General features: G+C 42.9%; 1 protein-coding gene across 1 annotated transcript in view; it reads right to left on the reverse strand.

Annotated features, from left to right (window-relative positions):
• LOC147022226 (uncharacterized) overlaps positions 1-20,904 on the reverse strand; it is a 58,965-nt gene extending 38,061 nt beyond the window's left edge. The window contains exon 1 of the transcript XR_015061119.1: positions 20,538-20,904. The gene's annotated coding sequence lies outside the window, so the exon portion shown is untranslated. The remainder of the gene's footprint in view (positions 1-20,537) is intronic.
• Between the last annotated feature and the right edge of the window lie 4,033 nt (positions 20,905-24,937).

Here is a 24,937-nt window from a genome sequence, read left to right on the forward strand (position 1 = left end):
CTCAGTACCAGAGTAGAGTTCAGACATCAGATTGATCAGTTTTGGTGGCACCACACGAGGACCAAGAATACTCCAAAGGGCATCCCGATTCACGGAATCGAACGCTTTGCAGAGATCAACATAGGCTGCAAGCAGCCCCCTGTTGAAACTCTCGTCTGCGTTCGGTGAGGACACAAAGAGCAAGGATACAGTCAATCGTTGACCTCTTTGGTGTAAAGCCTGACTGCTCTGGATGCTGGTGCTCAAGCAGATGGTGGCGAACCATATCAAGAATTATCTGAGCAAACACCTTGCCCGGCACTGAGAGCAGTGTCGCCCCTCGGTAGTTGTTGCAGTCTTGGAGATCACCATTCCCTTTCCAGAGAGGGACAGCAAGGCCCCTCTTCCAATCAGTTGGGATGATGCCTGTGTTCCAGGCAGAGCACAAAACTGCATGCAAGGACACGAGTGCAGCATTTCCACCAGCCTTGAGAAGTTCAGCATGGATGCTACATATCCCTGGAGCTGTAACCAGTTTCAACCGGTTCACCGCAGCCCGCGTTTCCACAAGCGAAAGTGGACCACAGTTGATTGGAGGGTCAGCAACAGGGATTGTAACACCCTTGGCGTCCAACTCGACAGCTGGGGGATCAGCCTGGTACAACCGCTCAAAGCAACCGGCCCAGCGGGCCTTCACTTCAGACTCCTCTGTCAAGAGCCTACCACTCTATGCTCGAACTGCAGTGCTCTGAGGGATGTGCTTGGATGAAGCAATGCACGAATTCCCCTGTAAGCGGGACGAGAATCACCTGTCCACAGGTGATGCTCTATCCCCTCACAGATTCCTCGCACATAGGCCTCCTTGTCCACCCTTGGTGCACGTACAGTTTTACGCCTCAGCTCCATGAACAGCTCAGCTCTGCCATTCAGCCTGGCCCTGCGACTCTGGTCAATGGTATCCAGTGTCCCTTGAGAGTCAAAATTCTTCTTTGCCCTGCGTTGAGTTCCAAGACATCCACTGGCAACATCAAGGATGGTGGGCTTCAAGGCACTCCACACTCTTCAGGACCCCCCAAAGCACCCAGACACCCCAAATGTCCACTCAGCCTGTTCGCAAACTCCACAGCAACTCTCTCATCCCTGAGCTTGGCAACATCCAGCCTAGGCTGGGATGGTACCATTCTCCAGGATTTAAGGTGCAGCTTTAGAGTTGCTACAACAAGCTTGTGGTCAGTATTGAGGAACTGAGCACTCCGGTAGACCCTGCAGTTCTGGATCGATCATCCTCCATCGACCGTCAACGAGGACATGGTCGATCTCCTTTGACACACCGCCAGCATTGGAATACCAAGTCCAGTGATGATTTTGTGGGCACTGAACCCATGAACCAGCCACCCTAAGTCCATGACTTCTTGCAAAGTCAAGGAACTTAGTGCTATTCTGGTTCATAGTTCCAGACCTATGGAGACCAACACATGTCTCATAACCATCCCTATCAGTTGCAGTCGATGCATTGAAATCCCCCAAGACTAGAAGTGTATCTTGTCTGTGGCACTGGTCACCACAGACTCGAGCGTGGCGTAGAATGTGTTCTTCACGGTGAGGTCACTCGCCTCAGTCGGAGCATAGACAGAGACCAGGGAAATGACACCTAAGGAGTGACGAATCCTTAGTCTCATAATACGCTCGTTGACCGGTGTTACCTCAATTATCATTGGGGTCAGCTTATTGGACACAGCTACAGCAACTCCTTGAGTATGGTAACCATCAGAGCGACCAGACCAATAGTAGGTGTAACCACCCACAATGATCTCGCTACAATCCGGTCTCCGAACCTCAGAGAGTGCTGCAATACCGATGTCGAAGCGCTTGAGCTCAGATGATAACAGAGACAGGTGATCATCCTCTATTAGGGATAGGACATTCCAGGCACCCACCCAAAGGGACTGCCTCAGGTTAACCCAAGGAGACCGCCGTCTGGTGGAAGACACCTCAGCACCACTCCAACACACTCCCCCACAATCTGACCCCAGGATGTTACCCCGTGGTTTCCCTCCTTTCATCAAAGATTGGGGGTCCCGAAGGCTTTGCCCCAATCCCGTCATCCGGTGAGCTGCCCTGCGAAGGGAAGCTGCACAGGAGGTACTCCCACGGAGTGGGTTTTCAGATTTTTTTGCGTTTTTGTGTTTTGCGGAATGAAGGGTTTTACGGTGGCCGGAGTGCAAATCCTGCCACCAACCTCCTAATAAAAAGTAACCCAACTGCAGGAGGACGTCCGCAGACACAGTTGGGCATTAGGTATGGATGGCCGTTGGCTCACAAAGAGCTCCGCCGCCCTTTGACAGGTTTTGTTTTTAATCCTGCTGGGTGTCCATATCCAAACACCCTCCTCGCCAGAAAACCTGATGGGGGAGACGGTTTCGTCGCCGACAAGCCGATCATGGAACAGGTGAGTACAGGTTTACATGGTACCTGAAGCAGGTTACAGATCTAACCTGACCTGACAACAACCTAGGGGTGGCACAGGGATTTACCTGAAATTGCGCATTTGAATGAAGGCCAGCACACGTTCGGGTCTAGAGAGTGCCTTCAAAAACTATTGCCCCATGTAATGATCCGGAGCAGTTGTGTGTGGCCCTGTGGGCCGGCGACTGAGCCATATTTCTCCTCTTGGGCCTGGCAGGGCGTGGCTTCGACCGCTATGGACCAATAGGGGAGCTCAATTTCGTTAGAGATCCTCTTTTCCAATGGTTGGCTCCTCCCCTCGCCTGGGCTTATAAGAAGAATGTATGTGGCTCATTTTGCAGGCTATCATGGGAGCAGGCTATCACGGGAGCAGACTATCTCCAGGAGCAGATCATCAAGAGCATGGCAGGAGCAATTATCGCTGGACATCGGACCTTGCCACGGAGACAGTCAATGCAAGGACAAGTGCCGAGTCAATATGACCAGGTGTGGGGTCATGCATTGCTGCTGTGAGCCGAGACTGCTCCATTTCAACGTCACTCATTTAGGTTGCAATGACATTCACACATACAGACTCTTACACAATATAGAATAACATCTTTTCTCTCACGCATCTTTCTTCTACAAAGTTATCTCTCATCTACTGTGGACACAAAAGAGCAGTCAATGTGCGCAAGCCCAACCAACTCTTCTTTTTCGAGCAAAACCCAAGAGCGAACCAAACTGAACTGCATCTCACATTCTTCCTCTTCCACTATGTTGCACCACACATCGCATTACATTTCTCAAACACACACCCGAGACACCCTCAGTATTTCTCCCTTCTCCCATTTCCGAAGCGTTCTGGGTTGTACAGGTCTGCCGGCCATGCCAGGTATTGAGACGTCATTAATCCTCAACTGTTTCTATCTCTCTGGGCTATCTCTAATTTTCCTCATCTGTGTGTGTGCGTGTGCGTGTGCGTGTGCGTGTGCATGTGTGTGTGTGTGTGTGCGCGTGTGCGTGTGTGTGTGTGTGTGTGTGTGTGTGTGTGTGTGTGTGTGTGTGCGTGTGAGATGGTGCCGAACGTAGCATAAGTTAAGACTGTGTAACAACTTTCAGGATAACTCTGCTCTGTCTTCTTTTGTAAATATTGTTTGCCTTTTGCAGCACCCCAGAAATTCCTTGTGTTCCCTGCTGTACATTTGCAATAAATCCCATTACCTTGCCACATTACTTTCCTCACTCCTGGTTTATGAAAATGTGTTATTAGAAATGTTCCCAGCTGGTTTTTGTGTTTTCCTCCATTGGTCCAGCATGGCCCACAACCCAGCTTAAGGCCCAGTCACACCTTGACGTTTTAGCCAGCAATGGCAACGTATTAAAATGTATGTAAAACGCTGGCTTACGTTTAACTTTTGATGTGTTTTTTAAGATTCGGACGTTTTCATAACGAGTTGGTCGTATGCATAACATATTCGTAATGGACACAGAACGTTTCGTTGTGTTATAGCTAACTTATACCAACGAATGCTGAGCCTGTTGTCGGCCTTCCCAACCTATGCCCAACGATAGTCTAACTTATGCATAGCGCGCTGCACGCATCGCTGACGATGACGTGACGTGGCTTATTAAAAGGCTGCCGCACAACGATTCAAATCATAACCGCCGCAGAAATGGAAGTGTCAACATCGCAGTCACACATTGACGATCTTGCCAGCGTATGCCGACCTCTGAAAAATGCGTCTAAAACGCTGGCACACGTCGAATACGGTATGGGTAAGTTTGGTATGCGTGAATAAAACGCTAAAGTACGCTATCATATGTCGTATTAAGTGGAGTACGTCTTGCAATTATAAACGTGTTAAACATTTTACGACGTACTTGCCGTATGCCTCACACGTTCTGCATGCGATGGGAATAAGTTGTACGCACGATATGCCAACGTTGGCACACGTCGACAAAAGTTACTTGTAAGGTACTCATAAGTCGAAACACTCAAGGTAATGGTTAGCGTCAGTGTTCCAGACTCCCGTTTTGTTTTTTTTTTTTCTTTTTTCTTCGGTATGACGGTGTTCAGTGTACAGTGCGGTTATGATTTAAATCATTGAGCGGCAGCCTATTAATTATATTATATTATAACCGCACAAGAAATCGAAGTGTCGACATCACCGTCAAGAAGAAGAAGAAGAAGAAGAAGAAGAAGAAGAAGAAGAAGAAGAAGAAGAAGAAGAAGAAGAAGAAGAAGAAGAAGAAGAAGAAGAAGAAGAAGAAGAAGAAGAAGAAGAAGAAGAAGAAGAAGAAGAAGAAGAAGAAGAAGAAGAAGAAGAAGAAAACAAAAAAACCCCAGGGAGTCTGGAACACTGACGCTAACCATTACCTTGACGTGTTTCAACTTATGAGTACCTTCCCAGGTCAAAAAACCAGTAAAGACCAGTAGCTTACTGGTCAACTGGTACCAGTTGAAAACCAGTAGCCAACTGGTACCAGTAAAGCCAGTTGGTTTCTTACTGGTTTTAATATGGAAATTGGAATAGAGTGATATATTACCAGTTGAAATACAATTGTATTTAACTAACTGGTATCAACTGGGACCAGTACATTGTAACTGGTATCAACTGGGAGACCAGTACATTGCAACTGGTATCAACTGGGACCAGTACATTGCAACTGGTATCAACTGGAACCAGTAAGACTTTAACTGGTACAAATATGAGCTTCTGGTTTTTTCAACTGGGAAATTGGAATTCTGACTGAATTTAACTTGTACCAGTTGAAACCAATAGAGACCAGTTAAAGACCAATTAGAACCAATAGAGACCAGTTGAAAATGTGTACTGGTTTTAACTGGTTTTTCGACCTGGGTTACAAGTATCGAGTGTCGACATGTGTCAACGATCGCGTAACGTGCCTACAACACGTTACTCATAGGTTAGAAATAAGTTTCGGGTATGCTAAACATTACCTCGACGTGTTTCGGCTTATGAGTAACTTGCAAGTAACGTGTGTCGACGTGTGTCAACGATCGCGTAACGTGGCTACAACTTATGGCCAGCGTTATGCGGAACGTGTGAGTCATACACTGGCATAAGTCTTAAAATTTCAAGCATGGAAAATTTGAGGACAACCGAAAAGTACAACGTTTAAAAGCCAGCGTACTACGACGTATGGCAGTGTTTTTCAGCGTGCTCTCAATGTTATCAAAAGTTACCCATAACGTATTTGACGTGTACCAGCGGTTTACACAAATTTTCCAAAAATCGGCATAAGCTGGCTAAAACGTCAAGGTGTAACTGGGCCTTTCGCCAGGACGTTATTCCTCAAGAATCTGTTCTATAGCCGGTATGTACTTGGCAGCTCCACTCGGCTGCACCTGATCCGGTAGGTAATCGAAATAACACAACTGTGTACCGAGGGCACAATTCCCCGATAAGGATATCATGTGTCCTTAGATAAAAAGTTGTTCGACGGAGGACCCTAAGTCAGGTGGTCATTTTATCGGCGTTCGCGGTCAATGAGCGAACTGCCGCAACCAGAGTTATTTGTGTGCGATGGCCTGCGATCCCGGTGAGTCCGGAGAGGAACCTGAGACAGCGCCTCCCTCATGGTTCCACTGTGGCACCGGCACCGCAACAATATGTTGTTATTCGATCACAAACTTATCGAATGATTAAATGAAATAAAATGATAAAATGGATGGACGGACTTGAAACACTTGAGTAACCCACTTTTCGCTTCGTGTGCGTGGGGTAACGAGGAAAACAGTTTGCTGGTCATATTTCCTGCCCAGTCAGTAGTAGTTAGCATTTAGTAGGACCACCTTTTGGACACCCAGTCCTTATCCCCCCTCCTACTATTCCTTTTGATCTGTTACATCCTGATCCTTTCTACACTCTGGCTCCTCCACGAGCATCGACTTTGTATTCCAAAAAATTAATAACCTGCACGTTCACTTTTAACGTTCCATCTTACTCAACTCATCAATTTTGTCTTTCTCTTGTACTGATTCCTTGTAAATTGTTTTTACCTCCGCCACCTAAGGTGGAAGGAGGTTGTTTTCACCCCTGCCTGTCTGTCTCTGTCTGTGAGCAGGAGATCTCAAAAAAAGTTGTGGCTGGATTCGGACGAAATTCGGAAGACAGATTTGGTGTTTGACAAGGAAGAATTGATTAGATTTTTGCGAATCTTCGGCTCTGGATACTATAATTTTTAAAGTAATCCTTCATCATTGAGGGATAGGGCCAAAAACGACACAGAGCACAATATCTCAAAAAGAGTTGATTTGGTGACAAGAACAAGCCGATTAGGTTATGGTTCAGGTCAGAATGCAGATCCGACCCATCAATGGGGTAGAAAACGTTAACTGTTTAGCCTGGCGGAGGTATGTGCTCTACCGAGTGGCATTCTAGTTTGAAATGTACTTCCTTTCACATGTTGGGCACGTCTTGCAAGTGTGAAATGATCAACAGGTATTTTTAAAAAAATGTTGACACAACGATGCATTTTAATAAAACCATGTTTGTGCTATTTGTGCTCAAGATGAGCACACATGATCTTTGTTGGCTAATAAACGCTGAAATAGGAATTTGTTTTGGCCCACGGGTAGGAAGTGACAAGGGAGAAATGAGAGAGTGCCATGCCGTGCCCTTGGGTTGTTATTTTATTTATTTATTTATTGGGGTGGGGGGAGGGGTAGAGGTGGGAGTGATTCAATAATTTTTCAAGACATTTATATACTTTGAAGTGAGCTTTATTCCAACACAGTCTCGCATTTATATCATGTTTTTGCATGCATGGATGATCTGTCGGATAGATTGATCTTGTACTCTTCCTTCACCATCGTGGTTTTGGTTTTCATGAAGGAAGAAAGCAATGAAAGCTAAGGCCTTGTATAAATATTAACGGACGATACGTAGGCGGAGGATACAAGTTATTGAAGTCTTACGTCAATGACTTCATTCTTTGTGACATTTGGACTCTCATTCAAAAGACCTGTTCACTAAATGGTAGCAGTTTAACCAGTCCAGGTCAGGCGACCCTCTGCAGGCCCACGCAGCAACCAGCCTCAGCTTGCAGACACATTCGTAAACTAGTGATTTCCCTTCACTCTTCATATAGTTTTTAGTTTGAAATCGTCCTTAAGGAGCAGGAAGATACAGAACATCAACAACAATCCACAATTGACTCTGGAAGCACTGCCCACTGGAATGATGTAGCCCAGCACATTTTTAGTAACAAGTGTATTCCACATATTCATTGGGATTCCCTTTTTAAAATTTCCATTTTTAAACGTAGACACTTCCCGAGTTATGTAGTATGATTTTGACGATGATGGCGAACGCCAGTGGAAGGCCTATTATATAGGCGATAATGTGTCATTAAGAGGCATAACCACGAGTAATCATGAAGAGAGCAGCGCTGAGTGTAGGAGCAATCATGAGGCAGTGTTGGGAAGCACTCTTGAAGAAATGGAGGGAGGGCCACAATACAACGAGCACGGGAAGTCTGTTTCACCGATGAGAGAATAGAGGGGTAAACTGTAAAGGGATAGAGGTGAATGTTCAACTGAGCAAGAGGGAGGGTAATCAGGACAAGAAGGTGTGCGACTTGGGTGCCTGATATAAGATGGACAGATGTGAGGGTGGGTTGAGTGAGTCAGAGATGAGGCGACATCATTTGAACACCTCTGCTATCTCTGGGTCATGTGAACTGTGGTGGATAATCCAAAACGTGCTATGAGAGGGGAGGTTATCATAGATGCTCAATACGAGTTAATATGTTTATGTTTCCAAGCAAAGATCTCATGCTTCCAGATGGATTAATTCCCCCACTTCTATAATGTCTGTTGTGTATTTACTACCCTCGCCAGATTAGAGGGTATTGCATTTGGATCCGTTTGTTGGATTCGCTATATATGCTAGATATCCCTTTTTGTCGGGTTTTCCGTGTGTGTGTGTGTGTGTGTGTGTGTGTGTGTGTGTGTGTGTGTGTGTGTGTGTGTGTGTGTGTGTGTGTGTGTGTCTGCAACGCGAGGCTCCACAGCACAAACCAGCAAACATATAATTTATTAATCTACCGATTACCGAAAACGATTCCACGATCCACACACCACCTCCAATTATTTATTTATTTTCCGTAAACGATTCCGCACCCACACACCACCTCCAATTATTTATTTATTTTCTGAAAACGATTCCACGACCCACACACCACCTCCAATTATTGGATTCACTAGATATCCCTTATTGTCGGGTTTTCCATCTGTGTGTGTGTGTGTGTGTGTGTGTGTGTGTGTGTGTGTGTGTGTGTGTGTGTTTGTGTGTGTGTGTGTGTGTGTGTCTGCAACGCGAGGCTCCACAGCACAAACCAGCGAACCGATTTCGATGAAACTTTGCCAACATGTGCAATATGTGTTGGCAATGTGCGCGTTTGAATTTCATTGCCTCACAACCACTCATTGCTGGGCAGTGGCCAAAAAAACCGCGTACAGTATTTTCAATACTTGTCCTTCAGTTTTGAATGTAGAGAATCGAGACTTTGGAATTAAACACTTCGAGATATTTAGAAAATTTTACTTGAGCCGATTTTTGATTGGGGTTTTATTTTTCAAATGGTAGTCCTTCAAAAATTGGGTGTCTATTCACCGTTATTTTTTATGAGGGGCTTAGGAAAGTGGGCGGAGCTTAGGGAAAGTGGACGTGGTTGATGAAAAGTGGGAGTGGCGTAGGAAAGTGGGAGTGGCGTAGTAACGTGGGCGTGGCTTGTGGAAAGTGGGCGTGGCTTATGAAAAATATTGTGTGGCTCAGGAGGTGTGGTCAAACAAGAGCATTGAGAGAAGTTTCTCGGGTTTTTCGTCTGTGTGTGTGTGTGTGTGTGTGTGTGTGTGTGTGTGTGTGTGTGTGTGTGTGTGTGTGTGTGTGTGTGTGTGTGTGTCTGCAACGCGAGGCTCCACAGCACAAACCAGGGAACCGATTTCGATGAAACTTTGCCAACATGTGCAATATGTGTTGGGAATGTGCACGTTTGAATTTCGTTGCCTCACAACCACCCATTGCTGTGCAGTGGCCAAAAAAACCGCGTACAGTATTTTCAATACTTGTCCTTCAGTTTTGAATGTAGAGAATCGAGACTTCGGAATTAAACACTTCGAGATATTTAGAAAATTTTACTTGAGCCGATTTTTGATTGAGGTTTTATTTTTGAAATGGTAGTCCTTCAAAAATCGGGTGTCTATTCACAGTTATTTTTTATGAGGGGCTTAGGAAAGTGGGCGGAGCTTAGGGAAAGTGGACTGGTTGATGAAAAGTGGGAGTGGCGTAGGAAAGTGGGAGTGGCGTAGTAATGTGGGCGTGGCTTGTGGAAAGTGGGCGTGGCTTATGAAAAATATTGTGTGGCTCAGGAGGTGTGGTCAAACAAGAGCATTGAGAGAAGTTTCTCGGGTTTTTCGTCTGTGTGTGTGTGTGTGTGTGTGTGTGTGTGTGTGTGTGTGTGTGTGTGTGTGTGTGTGTGTGTGTGTGTGTGTGTATGTGTGTGTGTGTGTGTGTGTGTGTCTGCAACGCGAGGCTCCACAGCACAATCCAGCAAAGCGATTATTTTTCAAATGGTAGTCCTTCAAAAATAGGGTGTCTATTTACCGTCATTTTTTATGAGGAGTGCCAGTTGGCAAAATACGCAAAGGGAAAAATCTTGCCAGGCAGAGGAACAATTGTATGTGAACCAATACGTCTTGGCAATGAATCTTCATCAGTGGATCAGTCAGAATGAAAAGCATCGTATCGAGCACTTCGATCATTGCGAATCCCTCGTCGCTTACCGGCTTGTTTGTCTGTTTGTGTGGTTACTTGATTGATTGTCTGCACAGAACGTGAGTATATGTATGAATTACATAAAACCCTGAAGAACCACAAGACCCATTAAGATCCCTAAAACCCCCTACAACCCAACGACCCTAAATACCATGAAGACCCAAAAACCATGAAGACCCGAAAGAACATGAAGACTCCAAAGACCCCATACAACTCTTAAGACCCCTAAAACCATTGAGAGCCTTTTGAACCCTGAGACCCTTCGAGAACCTGAAGACCCTATTGACCGTTTGTAACCTGAAGAGCATTTAAGACCCCTATGATCCTTTAGAACCCTAACACCCTTTCAGACACTGAAGACCCGAAGACCCTTTAAATCCCAAAGACCCTTTAAATCCCTTTCAAATAATAATAGTATTAAAAACCCATCACACACTTTCAGACCTTTAAAATGACCCCCTCACATGCTTTAAGACCCTGAAGACCCCTAAGACCCTTCAAAATCTTTTATATGCCTAATACCCTTTAAGACACTAAAACCCACAAGAACCCTAAGACCCTTTCATCAGCTCTCAAAAAAGACTCACCATCATGTCTCTGGTGTATGCTTTCATTCCATCCCTTCCCTCATCTGAAATGGCACCACAGCCAACTCGGCTTGTGAGAAGGCCAAATGCCTGAATTCTGTGGTTGCATAAAAATCTTGTCCCTGTCTGTCTGTCTTTCTTTCCTGTCTCTCTCTCTCTCTCTGTCTCTCTCTCTCTCTCTCTCTCTCTCTCTCTCTCTCTCTCTCTCTCTCTCTCTCTCTCTCTCTCTCTCTCTCTCTCTCTCTCTCTCTCTCTCTCTGCACCCACCATTCCCAGTCATATCCAGTGTTCTAGGCCTCATATTATTCCTAATGTTCATCAATGATTTCACTGACTCTCTGGAAAATCCTCTCGAACTCTTTGCTAATTACTCTACTCTCTGCCATGACATCCCTCATCCTTCTGACAGACAGGCTGCAGCCTCTTCCCTCTCCTCAGACCTTTATAAAATCACAAATTGGTCAAACACTTGGAACATGTCTTTCAATCCTGAGAAACCTCTGACACTCACTCTCTCTAAAAGGATCATACCGCAAACCCTTTTCCGACGATTCTGTGAAATTTTCCAGTGGTACCGGCTTTGATGTCTGTCTGACAGCACGTAAAATTTCAGCTTTCTACATCACACAGAAGGTACTGATCCTTAATATGAGTCAGTGAGTCAGTCAGTGGTTAGAAAGAGCTTTATATAATACCAACGAGGTGTGGTTATACATTGCGTAATCATATGAACCATGCTTCCCCCATTGTCTTGGGTCGCTAACCTGCTTTTTTTTTTTCATTTTTTAAATTTTGTCATTAATATATGTTTTCCGACGGTTCTGTGATTTTTTCCTGGTGTATCAGCTGCGATGTCCATCGGCACACAAAATTTCAGCTTTCTTCGTCACCCGGAAGGTGCCGATCTTTAATATCAGTCAGTGAGTCAGTCAGTGGTTCAAAAGAGCTTTCTGTGTAAGATTATGAAGTTTAGAAAGGTTTAAATGGTGTTGCTATAAATTTAAGTAAAGATTTAAAGAGGTTTAAAGGCAAATAAATAAATTCCATGTTGTCCCCAGCGTATATTACATGACCCGATCTAACATGTTACATTAGTTATTCATGCTTGTTGTTTGTGTCCTTTGTAATGTCCTTAAAAACAGTAAGTTTCTTGTTTGGAAAGATTTTAAATTTGATGTGACTGTCAGACAGAGTAAAAATATGACTTCACTCCTCTCTACACATGTGTGTTTGGGACAAATTCACAGTGAATATCCGGCAAAACGGAAAACTTGTCTTTCTATTAATGTTCCGATTCGTGTTCAAAATATAACATTCAATTTAAATAAGTTGTTCCTCGATCATAAACTGATAAGATGGACAGACGGACAAAGATGGACTGATCATTAACTGATAAGATGGACTTTTTGCTTCGTGTGTGCGGGGTAATTAAGCAGCAGGCAGTCTCTCCTAATTCATTGAGTGAACCCACCCCAGACAACATGAAAGTGTACACCCAAGAGCAGATATGTTCCTTGGTATGGCACTTGCTTCGTCTCGTATTTGGGACTCTTGTTCCTGCAGTCAACTCACCACCTGGCTCTCTTCCCTCTCCCTTACTTATCCCACACTCATTACTCTAATTACATTTCTTGTGAGTACACCATTCTGCTGCCTTCTCTTTCTCTTTTTCTTTCTATCCCCAGACCTCTACGTCTTTTATCCCCATCACAGGAATAGAGGGTAAAAGAGGGTGGTTGGTGGTGCAGAGAGGATCCCGATTCATCTCTTAATTTTGACATGCCGCAGGGCTCTCTTATTATTGGCATGGATGGTGACCATTAATTTGGTCAAGATCCTTCCAAGAATGTGGGGAAAGTTTTGGGGAAGGACAAAGTGAAATGGGGGAAAAAAATTAATGTCAAAGGAAAGAGAAAACCTGTCTGCTGGCACATCTAAGTACATAGTCTGCCTCCAGGGCCACTGATATCTTCATACATACCACACCAAAAACCAATGAAAACACATACTGTGTACAACTAGGATTCTACATGTTGTGTAAATAAAGATGCATATAAACAACATCTTTGTGGATTATGGATGCACATTTCCATTTTAATTATAATACTTACAAAGCACAAATGACAGCAAACGTAGTTAGTCGAAAATAGAAATATCTCCACAACACGACAGTGCATCTTTTGTTTTAAAAATAATTCAATCGCACCTGATGATTTAACTTGCTTTCTTTATACTTTAGTACATGATGTACTTATTTACTGGTAGTTGTGCAGATACTGATGCCCTTCTGAACTCGGAAACTATTATCGAAGAGCATATCATAATCATACAACCTATTCTTTATTCATCATGAATAATACCACTGGATCATTCAATAAATAACACTAAAAGAATGAACAAACAAAATTATCAGTTATCAGGTGGACCTCTTGAACATGGTGATTTTAAAACTCATTCAAGATGGCTTTGCAAGAACCAAAATTGAGGGTTTATATTGAGGCCGAAGAATTGAGGCCTAAGATGCAGAAAGAAGTGTAATTATTTTTTTGAAACTGACAAACAAATTTGATTTTGGGATGAGTTTTCCCTTGACTATGACAGCACGAACGATGCCATTAATTCATTCCTTGAACAGTTCTTTCCAGCACAGACTTGCACGATGAAGAACATGGTTCGGTATTGCAATGGATTCAAAGACTTCCTCAGTTTTTTCAGTGCCATTCTTCCATCCAGGGCTTCAAGACAGCTGTTCACTCCCTCAGGTCACCCCCCCACCCACATCCATACTCATTGATCTCTTACACACCAAATGACCCAATTGTAAAGCACACCCTTTTTCTATGTTGTGATTTTCCCCCTTCTTCACCTCTTTTCATTTGTCGTTATCGGTTGGTTTGTTCCTTTTCTATTTCATCCCCACTTTCCCCTTCCTCTTCTTGCTGTGTTTCCTTCAGCTTGTGTGCAGTTTTTTCACCTCCAATGTGGCCGTCTTACTCTCCCCTGGATCTCACTTCTACTCTGCTGCTGTTTCCCCTTTTCAATTTGGTTCCCGTCCAATCTGCTCAAGCTCTTCCACGAGTCTCCATCATGCATAGAAAAAAAATCTGGAGGTGTGTGCTATGTCATAACGCAAAGCTGTGTTTCATTTGCAGCAACATGGAATGCAGTGCCCCATTGAATCATTTGCTTGAGAAAGTCCATTGATTTCCTTGTATTATTTATTTGATATTATAATACGTGTGTAAACAAGTTTATATATATATCAAAAAAATTCCTTCTCTGCAAGGTCTTTTTCACTTTGTCTTATTCCGTCGGCCTTTTCACGATTCATCTTTCTGTTCTTCCAAACCATCAATCGCACTCCATCACCTTTCTTTATATCACCACTTTAATTTCACTTCTTTCCATCGCTTTTCTTTGAGCACTTTGTTTGTGTGTAAACTTACTCTGGAATGCATCATTCACATCCACATGAATGCAGACAGGAATAGCAGCATAGGGTCTCCTCTGAAAGATGGCGTGCTCTACATAGCAGCGACTCGTGCTTGCACTACACCAGACAACGATTTTTGTTATGCGTCATGTCATCGAAGAACAAACAAGACAGCGAGACATCTGAGAAGAGAATATGGCTAGACACCAACAGATGCATTTCAAAACTTTATTTTTACATCATACTGAAACCTGATTGTTTTGCGTATCAACGTTAACAAAATCCTGATGCAAATATTATTGAATGCCTCTTAAAACAAAGATGCATTTTGACAAGAGATTGCAATCAGGTTTTTTTAATGAAGTGCTAAGTGTATTTTATCCATTTCGTTTTTATTGAATTGCAATTTTTTTCTCGTATGTTGTCATAATTCTTCAAAAAGACCATTTTTAAAGGAGTTTACTGGAACATGAAAATGATGGGTCATCAATTGTAAATGTTGATGTTCCAATGTAAGCATTACAAGGACTAGTGCGGGCCCGTAGGTGCGTGCCAGTATGTGCAGCTTCGTTCCTTCGCTCTCGTAAACGCCGACTGGATTGGGGCATTGTTTCAATTAGATCGGACCAACAGTATCATAAATGGAAATAACTTGGGAAACATACTCAAGTCCCAGCGTCAATTTTGACGTCATATCAAACGAAGAAGAAGAAGAATTGTGAGGCCCCCTCTCTCTCACACCCCTCCCCCATCTCCCCCCCTCTCTTCCCTCGTCTCGCCCCTCCTGTCTCGCCCCACCTCTCTCCCCCTCGTCTCGCCCCTCCTGTCTCGCCCCACCTCTCTCCCCCTCTCTCCCCCTAGTCTCGCCCCTCCTCTCTCCCCCACCTCTCTCGCCCCTCTCTCTCGCCCCCACTCTCACCCCCTCTCACGTCCCGCTCTCTCACCACCTCCTCTCTCCCCTCTCTTGAATTGTGACACCCCCTCTCTCTCACCCTCCCCTCTCTCACCCCCTCTCTTGCTCCCCTCTCTTGCCCCCCTCTCTCCTGCCCCTCTCTCTCCCTCCTCTTTCACCCCCTCTCTTGCCCCCTCTCTCGCCCCTCTCTCCCCTCCTCTCTTCCCCTCCTCTCTTCTCCCTCCTCTCTCTGTAAATGTATTCACAAACGTCTATCAAGCACAACAATGAATTCAAACCTTGGGAAAAAAAACAGCTTTCAAACCCTTGGGAAACAGCCGTTTCCCTTGGGAAAATTCAAACCTTGGGATTAATTAATAATTTGAACAATTAATTCAAACCTTGGGAAAAAACAGCTTTCAAACCTTGGGAAACACTTGGGAAACAGCTGAAACGGATGAAGAACAATATCAAACCTTGAAAAGGCACATACTCAGGTCCCCAGCGTCAATTGTGACATCATACGAAATGAAGAAGAAGAAGAATTGTGACGTCAATCGTGCAAATAATAATAATAATAATAAATAAATAAACATTAAATGTGACGTCATTCGTGACGTCATAGCACCGTGTCCTGTCATTGGTTGACAGACGTTATTGGTCATTATTGGTTGACAGACAATATAAAGGTCGTTATTGCTTGACAGACATTGATCATTGTATCACGTTATTCTTTTTATTACTGCCAATTATTGTGCTATTATTATTAGTGTTAATATGCTGTTATCATTATTCTGAGATATCTTTGAGGAAAAATGGCATGATAAGGTGGAACGACACTTCACTGCAATATATACACATTTCCTACACTGAAAAAAGCAATAAAATGTCTGTAACTTGGGAACCGCTGATCCGATTAATATCAATCCTTGAAAAGGCACATCCGCGGGTCCCCGGCAATATTCCTGGCAAGTTTCAATCAGATCGGACCGGCAGTCATCAAGAAACGGCCGTCACATACAGACAGACACACACACACACACACACACACACACACACACACATACACACATACACACACACACACACACACACACACACACACACACACACATTGCTGGAATTATAGATAGATTACATAAAAAAATTACCCCCATGCAGGAGTGACGGTCATCTCTGTGAGAAAATATATAGCCTCCTGAAGGTAGGGCAGTTTTTGCAAACTTTGAATTCACGTGACGCGAAAACGAAAGCGAATATCGAAAATCCGGCCTGACAAATTTTGATATTGTCCCATATATTTATTTTGCCACAATCAAATTCAAGATCGCTTGAGAAATGTAGGAGGAGATAGAAATTGAAAATCGTCATTTTCGCATGAAAATCGTCATTTTCGCATTTTTGGCCAAATTTGAAGTCACGTGACACGAAAACGAAAGTGAATATCGAAAATCCGGCCTGACCAAATTTAGATATTGTACCATAGATTCATATGCATCAATCAAATTAAAGATTGCTTGAGAAATGTAGGAGGAGATAGATTTTGAAAATCATCATTTTCGCATTTTTTGCCAATTTTGAAGTCACTTGACACGAAAACGAAAGCGAATATCGAAAATCCGGCCTGACCAAATTTAGATATTGTCCCATAGATTCATATGCATCACTCAAATTAAAGATAACTTAAGAAATGTAGGAGGAGATAATTTTGAAAATGGTCATTTTCGCATTTTTTGCCAACTTTGAAGTCACGTGACACGAAAAAGAAAGCAAATATCGAAGATCCAGCCTGACCAAATTTAGATATTGTCCCATCGATTCATATGCCACAATCAAATTCAAGATCGCTTGAGAAATGGAGGAGGAGATAGATTTTGAAAATCATCATTTTCGCAACTTCAAAGGCCTCGTGACCTTGACCTTGACCCTCGGTGACCTTGAAAGTCAGACCATCGTGTACGTCTCATCGACCTCTATCAGGATCACTAATGACCAGATCTCCCGCTTCAACTTCATTGTGAACGGACGGACGGACGGATCGTCACGTCTCCTCTCAACACCAACATTATTAGGTCATGCTCGAAGAGATGACCTCAAAAGGAACAAAAATGTGATTAATGTGGCAGAAACAGGACAAGGTCGTGAGTTAAAGATAAGAGAAACTCATTAAAAACACAGACTCGTCGTCTGTCGTCGATATGTTCACTATGCAGGTTTACATTGTGATGTACACTCTCATTTGGTCATTTCCAATGACCTAATAATATTGGTGAGAGAAAGGGTAATATGGGTCCGTCCGTCCGTCCGTCCGTTCACAATGAAGTTGAAGCGGGAGATCTGGTCATTAGTGATCCTGATAGAGGTCGATGAGACGTACACGATGGTATGACTTTCAAGGTCACCGAAGGTCAAGGTCAAGGTCACGAGGCCTTTGAAGTTGCGGAAATGACGATTTTCAAATTCTATATCCTCCGCCATTGCTCAAGCGATCTTGAATTTGATTGTGGCATATGAATTTGTGGGACAATATCTAAATTTGGTCAGGCAGGATTTTCGATATTCGCTTTCGTTTTCGTGTCACGTGACTTCAAAGTTGGCAAAAAATGCGAAAATGACGATTTTCATGCCAAAATGACGATTTTCAAAATCTATCTCCTCCTACATTTCTCAAGCAATCTTGAATTTTATTGTGGCATATGAATCTATCGGACAATATCTAAATTTGATCAGGCAAGATTTTCGATATTCGCTTTCGTTTTCGTGTCACGTGACTTCAAAGTTGGCAAAAAAGGCGAAAATGACGATTTTCATGCGAAAAGAACGATTTTGAAAATCTATCTCCTACATTTTTCAAGCAATCTTGAATTTGATTGTGGCATATGAATCTATGGGACAAGATCTAAATTTGGTCAGGACGGATTTTCGAATTTCGCTTTCGTTTTCGCATCACGTAACTTCAAAGTTTGCAAAAACTGCCCTACCTTCAGGAGGCTATATATTTTCTCGCAGAAATGACCGTCACTCCCGCACGGGTGTATTTTTTTAGGTTTGTGCTTTATCACGAATATTCGGTGAGCATCTCGTTTGTTTGTTTTTTTTCCTTCCTGTATTCTAGTTATGGTTCAGTAGGAATCTCATGCTTTTATTTTTCTTTTCCACATTCATCAAATGCTCATCAAGGAACATGTGCATATATTAAACTAACAGGGGCACCCAGCGTTGCCTGGTGCTGTTCTAATCCGGTTGGCATTTTGAAGAAATAAAATTTTGTTTTTTTTTCTATTTTTTGTGGGGGCCTAAAGCACTTACATACACTCAAAAAGGAATGGGGTCAGGTAACACTGAATATTACCTTTCTATCCATTGGGACCATACTCTGTGCAGAGCGTTGGTGCTGCCTAAGCAGTCTCCTTGGCTATTGGGCACAATCCTGGATAGATCACCACTCCAACACAGGATAGCAGCAAGCTGGCACTCATTTTGTCAAGGTCAGGATAGTAAGCAGAGTCAACCCCACCTGATATTAATTCAACAGCTAAGTAGGCTTTGAATTCAGGATCCCAGGACATACACACATACATACATAAAATTGGTGCTGCCTAAGCAGTCTCCTTGGCTATTGGGTACAATCCTGGATGGGTCGCCACTCCGACACAGGACACAAACAAGCTGGCACTCATTTTGCCGACCTCGAAAGGATGGAAGGCAGAGTCAACCCCACCTGGTATTATTTCAACAGCCAAAGGGGATTTGAACTCAGGATCCTAGGATCCCAAGCCCACCACCCTAACCATTAAGCCAACATCAGGCATAAAATGTCACGAGCCCAATATGTTCTCATGGTTCAGGCATTGCATGACAGAGGTATGTGCTCTACCAAATGCTCTTCTAGTTGGTCTTTGGTATCACTCAGCTGGGAGTTTGAACAACTGACCTACCAGAGTCAAAGCAGATGCTCTCACCATTACACCACCGAGTCTATAATGCCTTATTGGGGAGATTTCCATTTAAAGGAAAAAATGGTGACAAGAATATGCTGACTTAATTGTGGTTCAGGTCCGAATCCAGACCTGGCCTATCAGTGAGACACAAAATGTACGTGCTCTAATGAGTGACTGTTCAAGTTACTGATTGATTTGTTGTTTCCAGTGTTGATTTTGGCCTTTCGTTTGCAATTTGTTGTTCACCCGCTCATGACAATATCATAAATAGATAGCTCTGTGAGAGAAATGCTTTTAACCTGCACTGGAGAAGAAATTAATGAATTCTGAAATCGTTTTAATTCACTATTGTTTTGTGGGAATGGGAACTCTGTTTTTCATTTTAGTCTATAAAATGGCTCGGGAACAAATTGTGAATTTTTTTCCTGATCTACTTGCTGATTCTACCATTCCCCTCTGGGATGTATTTTGACTGTGAATCCTGTGTCGCTGCCAAAGAAGGTGAACACTGTGGTAATTGCACGAGGAAAATCCACTTGGAACTCCCAACGAATCATACTCGACTGTGAGTTATTGCATTTCCAGAAGTAGAGTTTGACCCGTTAGTGTTCTCATGAAAGCCCCTTATTCATAATGAAAGAACCCAGGTTCAAATCCTAATGTCCTTTAAAATTTATCAAAAGTACATCAACATTTACTCATATTTTTGTCCTGTATCTCTACTATAAGAGAGATGTTTATCTGTCTGTGTGTTGCCATTTTTCTCAGAGATGGCTTAACAGATCTTCATCAAACTTTCATAGGTTCATCAGAAAGTGTTTTAGGCAAATAAAAATTAATTTTGAAAAAAAAAAATCGATTTTTAGGAGATTTTGTTTGTTGCTCAATCGTGTGTAAGACTTTGCTGCTTTATGAAAGGTAATATACCTGGTGTTGGCTTAATGGTTAGGGTGGTGGGCTTGGGATTCTAGGATCCTGAGTTCAAATCCGACTTGGCTGTTGAATTAATACCAGGTGAGGTTGACTCTGCATGTCATCCTTCTGAGGTCGGCAAAATGAGTGCCAGCTTGCTGGTATCCTGTGTCAGAGTCGCAACCCATCCAGGATTGTGCCCAATAGCCAAGGAGACTGCTTTGGCAGCAACAATGCTATGCAGAGAGTATGGTCCCAATGGAATGGAAGTCATTAAGACACTCTTGCTTTGGGGCTATGGAAAGGTTAGATAAAGATAAGGCTAAAGCAAAACAAAATAAAAGAAAGACAAAAATAACAAGAAAATATCCAAGACAAAGGGAGTAACAGAAGTCAGGTGAAATGCATTGGAACCTCAAAGATGAAAGAAGTCGGAAGTGACATTCCTCTTAAAGCTGGGTCGTTCATAGGATAATGGGAACCAAGTTACAGGTAGTGAATTCCAAAGTGAGACAGAATGAGAGATAAAACTTTTTGCCTCACCTTTCGTTTTGCACTTTGGATCAGCTATTGTGCATAGGTGTACAGAGATGGAAAACCAAGTGTTGCACCCAAACACTCGTACAGGAAGAACCAAGTTAGAAAGTCCAGCAAAACATTTGCCATGAAAATATCTGTAAAACAAACGAAGAGAGGCAACTGACCTAAGGTGAGAGAGCGGTTGAAGAGTTGAAGCTATCCCCACACCAACTAGGTTAACTATTTGTTCTGGAGCCTATCGAGTGATACCCAATTAAACTAGACATTCCTATAGTTTCGGTCGAAAAAGCAGAAAGAAGCATAATTTTTTACATTTTCTTTTGATGACAAAGAAAAATTGATTTGGAGATGAATTTGCCCCTGACTATGATAGCAAGACCGATGCCATTAATCCAATCCTTGAACACTTCTTCCCAGCAGAGAGACTTGTACGATGAAGAGCAAAGTTCGATATTGCACTGGATGCAAAGAGTTCAAAACTCCCCAGTTTGTTCAGCAGCGTTCTTCCATCAGAGCCATTCTGGAGTCTATTGTTTCTGGAGTAATTGCATTTTTTTTTTTGTATTTGACCTTTTGACCCTGCCCCAGGGGGCAGGACCAAAAATGATACTGTTCTCACACCTTCGTGACATGTGGTGATCATAACCACCAAATGTAGTGAATTTCTGCACAACCATTTATGAAGAGATAGCATGTCAGATGGACAGACAGAAGGATGGACAGACAGACCAAGCCAATTACAACATCCCCGCATTTTAAAAAAAAAATCATGGGGATAAAAAAATGTAATTACGAGAACATTTTAAAACATATAAAAATGAAACTTTGTGTGCACAATCAACATTGGGGGATGCATGAAATATGTAAAAAATGAAATTTGGATTTGATCCCTGGTTCATACCCAAGGGATGGGGACTTCGGGTCATAGAGGTCAAAATGGAAAAAATATGTAACTCAAAATGTGATATTGAGTAATTAAGCCCAAGAATGAAATATACGAATGTTTTAAAACTGAACGTCGTTTAAATTCTCTGTTTAAAATTGATTATTCGTTTTGAAGGAATGATAAGTACATGACTGAAAATAATAATGCAAAATTTTGAAAACACATTCATTTTTTTCTTCTAACAAATGAATGAACTCTGGGTATATGTAACGTATATATGTTTGTGCTATTACTATTATTCTTTTATATGTATATAAAAATAATAACACAGGGATAATAATCAAACAGGTTAGAGTAGGGGGAGTTGTGTAAGTTAAGAGGGAGAAAGAGCTGGAGAAAAGAGGAATGGAGGAAGCTGAATGGAGAGATGGGGCAGTGTCAAGATTGTGGGCCCACAAGAGGATGTCGTGCACCTCTCAGGCAGGTCAAAGTTGAGTCAGTTATGTCTTAGTATTCTGTTTAGCAATTAAGTTCGATTGCATACATGGGATAAATATGAGTTGCGTGTGTGAGATAATATACTATACGGTTTTGTTCCTTTCCACCCTCCCCATCTTTTCTATCCCCTACATTTCATATTAATTACAAACATACAAGCCTGGTGTTGGCTTAGTGGTTTGAGTAGCTGGTTTGGGATCTTGGGATCCTGAGTTTCAAGCCCATGTTAGCTGCTGAATTAACACCAGGTGGGGTTGACTCAGCCTGTTATCCTTCTGAGGTCAGCGAAATGAGTACCTGTGTCCTGGTAGAGGAGCACAGCATCAATGGCATAGTGGTGCCCCAAGAAAATGAAAGCTACCTGGCAGCGAAGCTGCCACACACACACACACACACACACACACACACACACACACACACACACACACACACACATACACACACACACACACACACACACACACACACACACACACACACACACACACACACACACACACACTCACAAAACCTTTAGAATCAATGACATGCCTCCTAACCAAGGGTGTGACTGCTGAGAGAAACGTATCTTCAGCAAAGCAATGAATGTGGGACATAAAACTAATTGAGGTGAGGTTTGAAGTTTCTTTCAGTACTTCGAAGATCCCCTCACCTTGCTCTTTCCAAGCGTGACACCCATGTGATGCAGCTATACCAATCAGGTGTGACCTGCGGGGGGAAGGAAGTGACTGCGGGAATGCCAGGACAAGGGGTGAGGGAAACGGGATATAAGGGACACACATAAGTGGTTTGGGGTCTGTTGTCACTCAGTCTGTTGGTGATTTGGGGTCTCTCTGCCGTTCAAAGCCTGAGCTCTGTCGCCTGTTGTCCTTTTCCCATCTTTCGCCTAAGTCCGGTCAAACTTGACAGTTTCGCCCTTTCACTCACTTTGAATTTCCTTCCACTTCACTCTTTTATACAATTCTTACAAGTCTTACACATCTCCAAACATGCACTTTCGTTTACACGGACCGCAATGGTTCTTCTTCTTCTTCCTCTTCCTCTTCCTCTTCCTCTTCCTCTTCCTCTTCCTCTTCCTCTTCCCCTCTCTCTCTCTCTCTCTCTCTCTCTCTCTCTCTCTCTCTCTCTCTCTCTCTCTCTCTCTCTCTCTCTCTCTCTCGGCTTTACTGACATCTACGCAGACCCGGCATGCCATTTTCAGCACCAAGGAATGGTCCACGCTCCCGTGGACGGAATCAGCCCTCTCATCGACGGAATGAACAATCCTGAAGTCACTCAGGTCATTGAGTGGGGCAAACGGGACTCCTGCAACTTCTCAAACAACTGGGGAATTGTCGCAGGAGGGACCAAGAGACCATGAGGGGGGCAAACCCAAATTTCCTCAACTGAGGTCACTGAAGGTGTGCTGGGGCATGACAAAGTCCCCTTTCTTCGTCTTATCACACTTTACCTTATTTAGTCCTCCACTCAACCTTTCTGTGCCCTTCTTCGGGTGTCTGGATCCATGTATTACAAAGGCCTCAAGTCATGGTTCGAAGTTGCCTGGGGTGAAATGTCACACAGGAGTAAGGGAAATGTATACGTCTCCTTGAATTGCTTGGGATGTATATCTTCATTTTTCCCGCCATTTTTGCATTTGAACTTTTCCACCATTTCTCACTGATTTTTCCCATGTCATTCCTTTCGACATTTCCTGCTCTTTTGCTGATTGCTTGTGCCACAAATCAATGCAAAATTTCGAAGATAGAAAAGATAAAGAAAGTGGAAAGGAACAAAACTTTGTACTATCTCACATGCAACGCATATCTATCCCATGTTTACAATCTAACTTAATTGCTAAACAGAATACTAAGATATAACTGACTTTACTTTAAGTGTGTGTATGCTTTGACCTGCCTGAGAGGTGCACGGCATCCTCTTGAGGGTCCACAACTGTCACAGTAGTCACATTGTGGAAGAATCCTTGCCATACTCCACTCCACCCTCATAAAACTTTGCTTTACTCCTTCACTTCCTTCACTGGATTGTGGAGCATCCACCACAAGAGAGTTCATCGAACACCATACCCCATGCAGTGTTCAAGTATACAATTAAACTGAAATAAAATAATGATTTTAAAGGTCGTAGAAGTCGTACAAAGTCGGACAAAAAAAAGTCCAAAAAAATGCGGATTTTAGCACGACTGCAGCAGTCTAATACAATTTCTCTTATACACTGTAATAAGATGATGTTGAGTCACAGTTTAGAAGATGGAGGCTTCATTAACCACCAGAGAATGCAGCGTCAATAGGCATCATACATAGCCATGTTGGCGGCCTCTTCTTCACCCTGATCCTGCACTAGTTTACCGCCGTTGATGCATTAGCTATTACATCACTTTATCAAACACGTTACATTAGTTTTCCATACTTGTTGTTTGTGTCCTTTATAACGTTCTTTAAAACAGTAAGTTTCCTGTTTGGAATGATTTCCAATTTTGTTTGACTGACAGGCAGGCAGAGAGTGGAAAAGGATATATCACTCCTCTTTGCACATGCGTGATCGTGACAAATTCAGAGCGAACGTACTGCTAAACTAACCGTTTGTTTTCTGATTCAAGGTCTGATTCGTGTTCAAAATATAACATTCAAATGAAATCGAGTTGTTTCTCGATCATAAACTGACGTTTGTGGATGGACGGACGAACTGGCGGACAGTTAGACATGAACTAATTGCTTAACCCTGCTTTTCACTTTGCATGCGCGGGGTAAATATTACTAGTACCACAACTACTATTACTATGCCTTTATTAGCCACAATCAACATGCCTTCTTCTGAAGGAAGTTTGGTTGAAGTATTTTACAAACTGGCTGATCACTCTGACATTCGATTGGAGCTGATTTGGGCAGGAATTTGTAATGTGTTCAGGATGTCGACAATAACTCCCAACTCTTTGCAAAAGACGTTGACATCTCACTTCTCTCTGCATATGCATATACTATTTTTTAGATAACGTATATGGTATGTTTTTTTTACCTCT

The sequence above is a fragment of the Eptatretus burgeri genome, chromosome 8 (assembly GCF_056783735.1).
Source record: "Eptatretus burgeri isolate ZD-2024b chromosome 8, Ebu_testis_v1, whole genome shotgun sequence".
Taxonomy (NCBI): Eukaryota; Metazoa; Chordata; class Myxini; order Myxiniformes; family Myxinidae; genus Eptatretus; species Eptatretus burgeri.